This window comes from Conger conger, chromosome 9, assembly GCF_963514075.1.
Source record: "Conger conger chromosome 9, fConCon1.1, whole genome shotgun sequence".
NCBI lineage: Eukaryota > Metazoa > Chordata > Actinopteri > Anguilliformes > Congridae > Conger > Conger conger.
The window spans coordinates 49,148,337-49,162,348 of record NC_083768.1 but is presented as its reverse complement, the minus strand read 5'-3'; positions in this window follow the sequence as shown (position 1 = coordinate 49,162,348).

Sequence of the window (14,012 nt, the reverse complement as noted above, 5' to 3'; positions counted from 1 at the left end):
GAAAAACTACCGTAACCACCCGAATAGTGGGGCACGCAGACAGGGGAGTGACTAGACTGATAAACATTCAGACGTAGACATAACAGGGGAGGACAATAGAGAACTGTAATGGGAAAACATAAACCAGGTACTATGGGAAATGAATCATAAACAAGAATAAACATGAAAACATACAGAACAAATACAGAAACATTACAGTACCCCCCCCCTAAGAAACGCCTCTTGGCATTTTAACAGGTGGCACCGGGTGAGTACGGTGAAAGTCTCTTGTCCAGAACAAATCTGGAAGGTATCCAGCTTCTGTCCTCGGGGCCATAGCCCTCCCAGTCGACCAGGTACTGAAGGCCCCTACCTCGACGGCGAACGTCCATAAGTCGCCGAACGGTGTAGGCTTCGCCTCCATCGATAAGTCGGGGGGGGGGGGGGGGGGGGGTTCAGGGGTGGGACAGAGAGGGTGGGTAACAGCCGGCTTGATTCTGGAAACGTGGAATGTAGGGTGAATCCGGCGCATGGTGGATGGAAGTCTGAGTCGCACTGCTGTGGGACTGAGGATCTTGGTGATGGGAAAGGGACCAATGTATCTGGGCGCCAGCTTACGTGTCTCGACGCGTAGAGGGATGTCTCTGGTGGTCAGGAAAACCTTTTGTCCAATACGGTAGGTGGGTGCCTTGGACCGATGCCGGTCGGCTGTTGCCTTCATCCGGGTACTGGCGCGCTGCAGGTTGATGCGGGTAGCTTTCCAGGTCCTGATGCAGCGCCGGATGAAGGCTTCAGCCGACGGGACTCCCACCTCCTCCTCTTGGGCAGGGAACAACGGGGGTTGATAACCTAGGCAGCACTCAAAAGGAGAAAACTTAGAAGCAGAGGAGGTGTGGGAGTTAATGACGTATTCGGCCCAGGGCAGCATCTCACTCCACGAAAGGCACCTAAGCACCGTCTCGATCACCTGGTTGGCCCGCTCGGTCTGACCGTTGGTCTGAGGGTGAAAACCTGAAGATAAGCTGGATGAAGAACCAATGAATGTACAAAAAGCTTTCCAAAAACGTGCCGTGAATTGGGGACCTCTATCGGTGACAATGTTGGAGGGAATGCCGTGAAGACGGATGACATGTTGGGTAAGTAAGTTGGCTGTCTCTTTAGCTGAGGGGAGTTTAGTGAGGGGAACAAAATGCACAGCTTTGGAGAATCTATCTACTATAGTGAGTATGGTGGTGAAAGTGTTGGAGGGGGGCAACCCAGTGACAAAATCTAGTGCTATGTGAGACCAAGGGCGGTGAGGAATGGGAAGGGGTTGTAACAGACCTGATGGGGGTGAGTGAGATGGTTTACCTCAGGCACAGACCGAGCAGGCAGAAACAAAGTCCAGCACATCCTTCTTGAGGTCTGACCACCAGAATCTTCTTTGGATGAAAGTAGTGGTACGTGAGATCCCAGGGTGGCATGAGAGGAGAGAAGAGTGTCCCCATTGTAACACCTGTATCCTGGCTGCCGGAGGTACATATAGTCGGTCAACCGGACAGTTACTCGGGCCTGCTTCACCATTCTGGGCCGTGCGGACAATGTCCTCGATCTCTAACTGTACCGCATGGATGAAGCAGTTCGTGGGAAGGATGGTGTCCGGCCTCTCCTCCTTGCTGGAGGGTTCGAATCGTCTGGATAGGGCATCGGGCTTGACGTTTTTAGATCCTGGACAGTAGGCAAGGGTGAAATTAAACCTTGAGAAGAATAATGCCCATCGGGCCTGGCGAGAGTTGAGCCTCTTGGCGGTTTGCAGGTATTCCAGGTTCTTGTGGTCAGTCCACACCAAGAAGGGGACCTGAGCTCCCTCCAGCCAGTGCCTCCACTCCTCCAAGGCTAGTTTCACCGCCAGGAGTTCACGGTTGCCGATGTCGTAGTTCTCCTCAGTGGTAGATAGGCGGCGAGAGAAGAACGCACAGGGGTGAACCTTGTTGTCCTTGCTGGAACGTTGTGACAGGACCGCCCCTACCCCGATGTTCGAGGCATCCACCTCAACGATAAATTGCCTGGTTGGGTCAGGGTGGATCAGGATAGGGGCTGTGGTGAATCGGTCCTTCAGACTCTTAAACGCCTGATTGGCCTTCTCGTTCCACTGGAACACCTGCTGGACGTGAGGGCAGTAAGAGGAGCAGTAGTGGTGCTGTAGTTCCGGATAAATCGGCGGTAAAAGTTAGCAAACCCCAGGAAGCGTTACAGGTCCTTGCGACCAGTGGGTTGAGGCCACTCGACCACTGCTGTGACCTTCTTGGGGTCCATGCGGATGTTGCCGGTCGAAATGATGTATCCCAGGAACGAGGTGGTGGAGACGTGGAAGACGCATTTCTCCGGTTTAACAAACAGACGGTTCTCTAGCAGTATAGCAAATAACCACACATTAAAACAGTGGTATGCAGAAGAGCATCTCTGAACACACAATGCCTCAAATCTCTTAAGTGGTTGCTTCAGCAGCAAGAAGGCTAAGCTAAAGGATTGGCTGATTAAATGGTAAATGGTTGGCATTTATATAGCGCCTTTATCCAAAGCGCTGTACAATTGATTGATGCTTCTCATTCACCCATTCATACACACACTCACACACCAACAGCGATTGGCTGTCATGCAAGGCGCCGACCAGCTCGTCAGGAGCATTTGGGGGTTAGGCGTCTTGCTCAGGGACACTTCAACACAGCCCAGGCGGGGGATCGAACCGGCAACCCTCCGACTGCAGATGGCTGCTCGTACTGCCTGAGCCATGCGCAATTAAATATGTGCATTAACAAGCTGGTGTACAGGACTACCTAATAAAGTGATCACTGAGTGTCTATAATAATACTGTCTATTAAACATTTGAATGATGAATGAAAGTTTTAATGTGAGAAGTTTGTGTGCTCAAATGGAGATTTTGAAAAATTGTTTTCGTAACAATAAGGCTTTATGAATTGGCATGAGCTAATGTAGTTGTTAACTAACTACTAATGAGAAGTTAATCTGTACAGCTGTTAATGTATTTGTACATCGTTAATCATGTTAACAACAGCATTAATTATTGCCAATTCATATTGGGAAAAAAAGTCAGTTAATACAGTATATTTGTTAATGGTTCACTAATTATAAGTGCATTCTATGGTTTCCTAATGCATAAAGATTCATGTACAACTATGTTAGTTAGTAGTTAACAAATGCATTCATAAGTACATTTCATGCTTAATTAATGTATTTTATGTTCATGTTAACAACTCATGTTAACAACTACATTAGTTAATGCCAATTCATGAACCTTATTGGAAAGTGTGACGATTGTTTTTGTACAAAAACAGTTGATGGCCATATATCTTGTGTAGTTCATAGTCTTTATGCTTTTAAGCCCCCTTAATATGTTGGTTGATGGCCAACCTCCTCACAGAGGATTAATGAGTGTTCCATTGATCATGTTAAGTATATTAAATATGATTGTATGATTATGATTAAATGATATATTAAAATATATACGCTACAGGGGTGGCCTGTAGCGTAGTGGTTAAGGTAAATGACTGGGACACGCAAGGTCGGTGGTTTGAATCCTCGGTGTAGCCACAATAAGATCCGCACAGCCGTTTGGCCTTGAGCAAGGCCCTTAACCCAGCATTGCTCCAGGGGAGGATTGTCTCCTGCTAAGTCTAATCAACTGTATGTCCCTCTGGATAAGATCGTCTGCCAAATTCTAATAATCTAATGTAATATATGTTAACTGTGATGTTTACACATTTTAGAAATGGATAGAGATGAAGTAAGCTGATAACAGAAGCTTGGCTATAATTATTTAGTTTAGATTGCATATCCTGTAGGCGCTTTGTATTTGGTAAATCTGTTTCTGTTGTTTCATGCTCGTTCATAGAAACCAACGTAGGTGATTTGATGCCCTTGACCTCATGGGTAGTACAGCGTGCCTGATATCTACGTGGGCCCCTGCTATGCCTTCACAGCCATTCCTGAAACCATTTTACATGCCATCACTGATTCACTGGCACAATGCATTCAGGGTATAATCCAATCTAGCCCCACAGCACTGGATACTTGATGGTTGTAGGGTCTGTCAGGAGGAAGTCGCTCCAGTTATAACGGGGTCCTGTGGAGGGTAGAGGTCAGAGGTCGAAAGATGTAGATAATTACTCATGATGTCATAATATACTAGTTCACAGGCAGGATAAGGAAAATAATTAAAGTGGTTAAAAGACAGTGAAAGGGAGAGGGGGATAGAGAATGGAAGAATAGTTAATTCTCTCCCTTCCTCTCCCTTTCACACACACACACACACACACACACACACACACATATTTAATCACCACTGAGTTCACGCCTGTAAAGCTGTTTGTTCTCCAGTCTTGCACTCTATTTAAAAGCACCCTGATGGTCACCGCAGAGATGAAGCCTGCGGTCAAGCTACCCTTAGCTCGTATCCAGGGAAGCAGTGTATAAACAACATCTGGGGAAACCTGCTTAAGATTTGCACCCTCAAAAAAACATTACAAATAAATAAAAAGAACAAAAAATAAATACATTTGTACAAACCATATGCATTCCCTAAATGACCTGAGGAGATTACAATATTTCAATAAACAAATGGATTCAATTAGTCTGTACTTGTAAGTTCTGGAATTTAACTAAAGAAAATATTATCAAAGGATCGAATATTCCAACACATTCACACATTTATTTTCAATGTCAAAGGCAGTATTTGCTATCCAAATCATTCAGGTTCAGCCTGCTCCCTAAAAAAGAACAAGAAAAAAAACTTGACTGTAGTTGTTTTCACGAATGTAACATTTCTTTTTGTTGCTGATTGACACAATGCTATCACAAATAAATGCTTTCGTCAAATAAAATATATATTTAAGAGTGCTCTAATGGTTCACACTGTTCTTTCGAAGATATTTCACACTAGCCATTTGCTCTCAAGTCAACACTACATTGAAATAAATTAATAACAAATGACAAATTATAAAAACTAGTTAAATAGTGCCTCTAAAGAATCTCCTCCCTTGCTGTAGTTTTGGTCAAATCCGCACTACCAGGATAATACATGGAAGGCATTTTTCACAATAACTCATCAGCAGACTATTAAAATCTTCTGCCATTAGTGCTGAGTAAGAAGCACCCTGTTTCATTAATGGATTTTAACAAGTTTTGTACCCCTTTGAATTAACCTATTGCAAAAACAGGATTGGTCATTACCCTCCAACTACTGCTGTTTTTTACAGCTCTACACCTTGTTAAATGAAAGCCAGCAGGTCTCATGTGCAGGGTACTCAAATCCTGCCTTTATTTTGGGTGAATGAACATTGTTCTCAATTAGAGACAAGCTGAAATCAAAATTCACTTTTTCCTCAATTTAAACAAATCGCCATAACCATACGAACACGTCCTAAAGTATATATTCCAAACAAATGTAAAATTGATACTTGTGCATTTTCACACCTACGTTTGCATCCATCCACTTCCTGAAAAATTAGATTGTTATGAAAATGTACGTCATCGTGTACCAGTTGGCGTGTACTGTATGTCCATCAAATGTGAATTTTCCATTCTCCTTTAATCAACATCCTTTTCAAACAGTGGCGCGCATTCTCATTTGATTCTCCGCCCTTCAAAATTTCTCCTGAAAGATTCACTTGTGTATACATCATATTATGGAAGCTAGTGCTGCTCTAACTTTGGTTTCAGCTTGTCCTTAACAATATGGCTTTTTCCTGTTGCACCCTAAGCACTGTAAGCCTCAAATGTGACAGCTTCAGTATGTCACAGTTATAACCATGTGTTTTGGCGTGCCTTGTATATGGAGTCTGCACTATTTCCAAACCACCAAAAAGAGAAGGCTAACCACGATCCAATAAACTGAGGAGGTTTATACAGCCATAAGACAGGTCAACCCTTTTTTTTTTCACCCCACAGAGCAATAAGAGTGCTGTCAGATCTGTCTGCAGAGTAGTCAGAGAGTGTCGCCAGATCTGTGTCAGCTGTGGACCAACCCACGTCTTCTGATTTTCCCCAACTGCCCCTGTAGTTTAGGGGGAGAACTTTCCATGCTCAAAAACGCGACCACAACTACCAAAAACATTTATGTGCAAATAGGGAGAAGGAAAGACACAATCACAGTCATTCTCCTGCCCAAAAAACTCAAGAATTACTGTTCACAGTCCTGGGTGAACAGTGAAAAATTTGTTCAGAAGTTGAGTTGGATCTGGCCTGGGGACTTCTGGGAAGGCCCTTCTGGGTTGTGAAGGTTCAGAGACTTTCTGATGATTCACGTTTCATAATACAGTAAGGACTCATGAATATTTGTGGCTTCCACAGCATATGCATAAAATATATTGTTTCTGGTTTACTTTTGACTAGAGTTGCACCAAAAGAATTGATTTAATGATGATCCATCTGTAGTCATTCTAATATAAACATGATATAAAAATGAATATTAGCAGGCTCTAGATCATAAATCTTGTTTAGACGCTTTCCTGTGACTTACAGAATTGCTTGGTACATTGGAACTAATCTGTGCCAAGTGTGGTTGGGAGCCATATAGCTGGAACGCATAACTGACGCTAGCATTCCCAGGGTGGGAAGCTAACCCTGACTTGGTTTTTCACCAACAACGCCCCTGTTTTGTTGGATAGCCTTTGCAAGCTGTGCAGTAGCTGTGGCAGATTGGGTGGTTGACTGCAGAGGTCGTTTCAGAGGCCTGTTCTTCACCATACAAAATGTATGAAGTTGAAATGATGGGATAAGCCTAGAGTTGAACCAATATACCAAATTGAAGAGAAAATTGTTCTTAAATGAATTAATTATATATATATTTAACTTGTATTCAGGTTCTACTGAAATACGTAGGTCAAGAACAACCTTTATTTTATAAATGCAAATAGCTTTTGCCTATAAAAGTAGCGCGGTACATTTTGGAAGTGAAGTATCTTGCACCAAACGACACACGGTGGCTTATTCCATAAACTTCCATAAAGCTACAGGAAACATGAACAAACATGGGTCTATGAACAGGCCATAAGAAAGCAGGTTGTCATTACCCAACAGGTTGCTGTGATATAATACAGCAACCTCACGTCCTGGGACCCTGGAGACATACTGTAGACAGTGGGAAGAATAGCCATACACAAGTTAGCTCATGTACGGGTTGCTGCCTCCCACGGATCCTGTATATCTCCCTTTCCCCGAAAGGCCCTACCCTCATCTCTCATTTGCAATCCCCAGGGTAAAGCATGCTCTCACTGACCACCCCCCCCCCCCCACCCTTGGTCCAAATCAGGGGTATGTCATGGCAACCTGTAATTCCACTGTAGGCATGAGTTACTTTCTCCTGCCAGCTAACACCCAAGTAATACAGACCCAAATTAAAATGTATCATCGTCATTGAGAAAAAATGCTATGAGTCAAGTATTGAATGCAAATCATGTTAAACTAATTGGCCTACATTCCTACACTCACTGAACACTTAATTAGGTATTTATTAGACATATTTTTTAAACTTATTGGTCTTCTGCTGCTGTAGTATATCCACTTAGAAGTTTGATGTGTTATCTGTTCGGAGATGCTGGTCTGCATACCACTGTTGTAATGTGTGGTTATTTGCGTTACTGTCACCTTCCTGTCAGCTTTGACCAGTCTGGCCATTCTCCTCTGAACTCGTGCATTAATGAGGCACTTTTGGCAGTATAACTGCTGCTCACTGGATGTTTTTTTATTTTTCGCACCATTCTCTGCAAACTCTAGAGACTGTTGTCTCATTCCACAGTCGAAGTCACTTCTTCCCCCTTCTGACATTTGGTCTGAAAAACAGCTGATTGTAGAAGCTGTTTTGATGGGCCGATTAAATTTTTGCATTAACAAGCTGGTGTACAGGTTACCAAATAAAATGGTAGTAGAGTATATATTGAACATCCAGAACTCCAAAGGAAAATGAAAAACTCATGAAAGTCTGAATAATTTAAAACTATTTATGTAAAGTTTGATCTGCCGCCATGCATTTTTCAAGTTGAAAAAGCAAAAAGTAAAGTGATTATTATTATGCTAATAAAAATAATGACATAATGCAAAGCATTAAGCTGAGGCAATGCGTCAGGTTGGGTCTGTGCAATGTGTACAGTAGCAAGTTATTTTCCCATTAGTGTTGTCCCTCAACATACCCACCAAATCCTCTTCAGTCCTTGTACTGGTCAGATGGGACAATCAAATGAAACATCCATATCGTCCCGGGATTTACAGAATTGTTCTCTATGAAAAGAGTATTTTCTATGAAGAGAGACTAGAGGAAGAGTGGAAAAAGAATGTGGGATGGAAAGAGGGGAGAGATGGAGTGTGTGGAAGAGGGACGTAGTGAATGAGCTTGCTTGACCGCAATGCCCCCTCAGAAGGCATCAGGCTCTCCTGTGGCTTTGGGTATGAGCTTAAAACCCCACCCCCAAGGGGAAAAAACTGCGCTGGGATGCCTGTCTCATTAGGTCACCCCTATAACTGGCCTGTTGTTTCCACAAACCAAAGGGTGGCCCTGTAGTTCAAAGAGAGATTCCGTCAGCGAGCACATTGTATAAAAATCTCCATTTCCCCAGAGCAGCTGGGACCTCCTATCTGCAGTAAATCCTTTCCTTTTTGATGCTGAGAGACGCTTGGATTGCCCCGATGGTCTTTTCTTCCACATTCAGGTGTTTTTTCCATATCCATATTTTCTCTCTTTTTCTCTGAAATGGGAGGATATGGTATAGCACAAGGGACAGGATATTCTCCAGGACACCAGAGCTGTTTTCAGACACTGGCAATACCAGGCGAGTCCCATCCTGTTTCGACGCCAGTTCTCCAAGAAGTTGAGTGGTTCGGGGCGGCCTGTAGCGTAGTGGTTAAGGTAAATGACTGGGACACGCAAGGTCAGTGGTTCTAATCCCGGTGAAGCCACAATAATATCCGCACAGCAGTTGGGCCCTTGAGCAAGGCCCTTAACCCTGCATGTGCTCAAAAGAGCGTCTGCCAAATGCCATTAATGTAAGGTAATGGTTAGAGTGGATATGCAGGACGTGCAAATTCCTAGAGGAGACTGTTCGACTGTCTCTCTCCAGTGATTCTGTGATCTCTCATGGAACTGATGCACAGATGTTGTCTGTCTACCAGGCACACGCATGCCCACACACACAGCCTCACACAGACGCATGCATGTTTTCACAGACGGTCTTCCGCAAACACATACACAATTCTACAGAAATGCAGACACACATATTGCAGAGCACTAACATTAAAACAGGTTTTGAAAAGTGTAAGTTGTTTCCTTAAAACTGTCAAATCCACACTGTCAAGGGCTGAGACAACATTTAAAGTTCAGCCTTCTTTCAGCACCTTCGTACTCATTGCTGAAGAATTGGAAAATTGCAGTGTCGGGTTTTGTTCATTGGTGAAATTTCATTAAAAGTGTGTCCATCATGAGCATTTTGCCCTGTTCCACAATCAGGTTTGATAAAATGGATCAATGCTGAACACCTGAGGAAGGACACTGTAAACTGAAACGATTGAGGAGAGGACACACTCGTGCAAACAGATGTTCTGCAGACGGGACCAGCGTTGGCGCCGGGTCAAAGTGGGAGTTATGTTGAAGGCTCGGCTGGCTGGGCAGGAGGCCAGGGGCAAGGAGTGCACAAAGATACCATCACATAACTTCAGCTGCAGATGGCCTGGTCTGATGCCAGCGAATGTGCCGTAGAGGCGAGGCGCTACCTGCCCCCGGGCCACACTGTCGGCAGGGCGGCAGCCACTGTGTGCCTCTGGCAGACGCCATTTCACACTCTTGTCTGGAATCACCTGGCCTGGAACAGGGAGTAAACAGGTAGACCTGGCCTTCAACTGACCCTGTGATTACAGACTTGGCCATGGTAGCAGAAGACTGCAGGGTCACCTGTGGGACATCTGGCTGTGCTGCTTAGAGGGCACATTTTTGATGAAACCTCAGTTTTTCCTGCATTTCTTTTCTCCCTATGCTTGAATTTCCAGTAGTGCCACTCAACTGCTGTGCCATCTGATCCCAATGCATGGGGCACTGTGGCTAAAGCACTAACACTTTACAATAAGGTTACATGAATTGACATGAACTAATGAATTACTAATTACTGAGTAGTTCATCAGTCCAGCTCTGTTTATGTATTTGCACATCATTAATTAATGTTAACAACTATATTACTTCATGCCAACTCAAATGGGAATGACAATAACAGTTAATGTTAGATAATGCCAAGTCATGCCAAGTTATGGTAAAGTGTGACCCCTATTGCATATGCAACTGTCTTCCTCACACAACATCACACAGTACAGAGCAAGGGATGCATTTTTGGGAGGAAATATTACAGTGGTAACCCATGGAGAACTGGCTGACTTAAACCCATGTTACCTCTAATGAGTCCAAGTCAGCTGGGTTCCGCTGCAATAAACTTACAGTCATAGCCCAGCTCAAGACTGTGATATCCTGTCAATAGGACCAGAGTGTTAAATGCCTTTACCAAGTGAACAGGCAAATGAAAAGATAAATCGACAGACAAAACACACAAGTAGGAACACATGAGGTAAAGGGTAACACATGCAGTGAAAATTATAACTTGTTTATCACTTACTCGGTGGAACTAGTGGCCTTTTTTCCCTTTGGCATAGTACTGCGTCATGCTGCTCTCAGAGTAGGCTTTGGCTGCTCCTGTCAGGCAAACATTAAATCACAAATCCCCCTGGCTAGGGCTTGGACCCCACACAAGTTCCACTCAGAGGCAGAGCCGTACCTGGGCAGAGACCACCGTGGAGAAAAATACATTAAAGGCTGGGAAAAAGCTTCCTGAATATGGACTCAAAACAAAGGAGGCTGTTAATATTTCAGCATTTATGCCCATGAAAGGGACACCTAGTCTAAATAATTGGGTTAGGCGGGGGAAAGGATGGAAATGAGCTGGTACTGAGGGATGGCTTAACTTTCAGCAGCTGTCTTCACCTTTATGAACCTTATGGGAGGGTTACAGCAAGGCTTGGCATCAGTGCCACTTACAGGCATCCATTACAGTTTTTTACAGTCACTTTGGTGCTAATCTCACAAGTCTGTGCTCATTTTTCAAAACCTTATATGCAAGACTGAAAGCGGTCAGCACTTTTAACACAGCCAGTCCTATATTGAAAACCTTGCATTGTGCATTCATAACTTTGAAGAAATATTGCAATTCCAAATCATTGGTTCAAATAACGAATATATTATGAAATACTATAGGAATATTTGTTCAGATCGCCCACACAGATACCTATAGCTTCACTGTTTTGTTGTTTTTACAATATTTAAAAATATTATAAAATGCCTCATTTATTTATTGAAATAAATGAGGCATTTAGATCATTTTTCACTTGTGTTCCATTTGTTTTGTTTTCACCGATTTAGGCGAAAACGACTCATGCATTTAAAAGAACATATCCTTTGCATTCAATCACACATAGCCTCAAATAAATATTGCAGGATAAGGAGACAAAAAACACTTGAATCGAGCTGAATTAAAGATTCTTTTAATAACCTTCGTTCCGCCCTTTGCTTATTATAAGATACTAGTGTATAAGTCAAGAAAGATGATTTGTATTCATCAAACTGAAATGGGGCCTAGGAGTTTCCTTTGTGTGGTCATTCATTGTATTACATTACAAAAGCAAAAACGGAACACCAGAAATGTTTTACAGTATATTGATGCCTCAAAGCGTTCTTGATATAACAACATGCCGTTCAATATTTGATATATCAATATTTTATGATATCTCTAGTCACACACTAACACAGGCATTCAGGCACTGATGCCAGCTAGCACTTTTGCACATATACACATAACCACAGTGGAAGGATTAGGGGGAAACCTGGACTAATTGAGACAGCCAGGTCTCAATAACCCCGCCCAACCCTCTGCTCCTATTCGCAGGATTGCAGTGACCTCACAATGGGATTTGAACGGCACATCCCGCCTATAATCCCCAGGTCTGTCACATTCACTCTTCAGTCGCCGTGTCAATGCCACTGAGAGTTGACATACTCCTCTGTCATCCAATTGAGGGTCAGTGTCAGTTGAGAATCCCCATTGAGTCTACTCTACTAATGGTCCCACTGAGTAATCTCTATGTCCCCAATTCAGTCAGAGGACCACACAAAGGAACAACACACACTACACTGCCATACCACACCGGGCCAACATACCACCACCATCACATCTCAGTGAAATTCCATACCTCCAACTGAGGGATCTGACACTGCCAAATTCTTCAAGATCTACTGTCTATTCGTATAACTATTAATTACGCTTTCATCTGGATCAGAAGCCGCATCTATTATTATTTTTCGTATTATTGTTCTTATTATTATAACACACTAATTCCCTCTCTCAGAGGGAACACACACTCCCCAGGCGAGTCCCATCCTGTTTCGATGATAGCTCTCCAAGGAGTTTGGTGGTTTGGTTCCAGTGGATGCGCAGGACGTGCAAATTCCTAGTGGAGACTGTTCGACTGTCTCTCTCCAGTGTTTCTGTGATCTCTCATGGAACTTCTGATGCACAGATGTCGTCTGTCTACCTCTGCCAGGCACGCGCATACCCACACACACAGCCTCACACAGACACATGCATATTTTCACAGACGCACGCTGTCTTCCACAAACACATACCACAATTCTACAGAAATGCAGACACACTGAATCCAGTCCACAGGGACTCACGAATACATGGAAGAAAGGACTGTAAGAATTGTGTTTACATCTATTGGCTGTTCTTACTCAGTGGGATTATTGAGAGCCGATGCAGTGCTCCATGTAAAGCCTTGCTAAGTCCTTGCAGTGGACTGATACAAACAGGCAGCCACTTTACTCTGATGTGCCATGAGCCGATTTTGTCACAGGAAGACTAAAACCAACAGAAAGCACCAGGGTCAACAACTTAAAAAATCAACAACCATGAAAGGATTAGGTTGTGTTTGAGGAGGATTAAGGTGACAAAAATGAGCAGAGCCAGGGATCGACACAGTTGTAGCTGTACACGTTTTGCTGGGATTTTCCTGATTTTTCAGGGTCCCACATTCCAACAGGATTCTTCATCCTTCATGACGCCAGGCATTTGGACCAACAGCAGGGCAGAAGCATGACCACGCGTGACCAAGCTTTTAGGGGAACTTGGTTGATATCCAAACACACATATGTTTCCCTGGTGTCTGGCTTGAAGCTACATTTTAAAAAAGTACTGTCCACACAGTCAGAATATTTGGAGTGCCAACAGTTTTTTGGAATTCAGAAGCAAAAATCTTCTCAGAATTGGAACATACATAAATACGACATATGACAAGTATTTTTATTTCTTTATTATTGCTTTGGTACTGTAAGTTTGACGTCGAGAAAATGGTTAATGTCTGTTTCCCCCCACCCATCCTCACCTTTTCCTATAGGAAGGGTTTTTTTTTCGGTCTATATGCCATCTGAATTAAAACTTTTGGGCTGTTCCTGTCTAGAGCTGGGACAAGGGGGCAAACACAGCATGTGGAGAATAAACACAGCCAGCGTGCTCAAAACCACAGGATTTCTTTGGGGCCGTGGTACAGGAGTGATTCAGCGTCTGCTTGCAACCATATATAATTAACTGCTTTAGGTAGGTAGCAATAAAACGGCATATATTCCTGTTCCGAATTCCTCTTTCAGCTGGGGAAACGGATTTTATCACTGCTGCTCTGCTCCGCATTGTGTTTGCCTTCCTGCCTCCCCCCGGACTGTGGCTTGTGGTTCAGACCGTGCAGAAGGTATGCTTGAGTGGAACGGGACATTGTGGGAGGATGCGGGGGGGAAGGGATTAAGACAGGATCAGGAGCATCGTACTCAAAGGGCATCATATGACAATGAAGTGTGGAGCTCAGTCCAGTGGAGGTTGTAAGAGCCAAAAATGCTGCCAGAGAAGCCCTTAATTTCAGGGTTTTGATGAAAAAAAAGTCCGAAAACGGACCCATGGAAT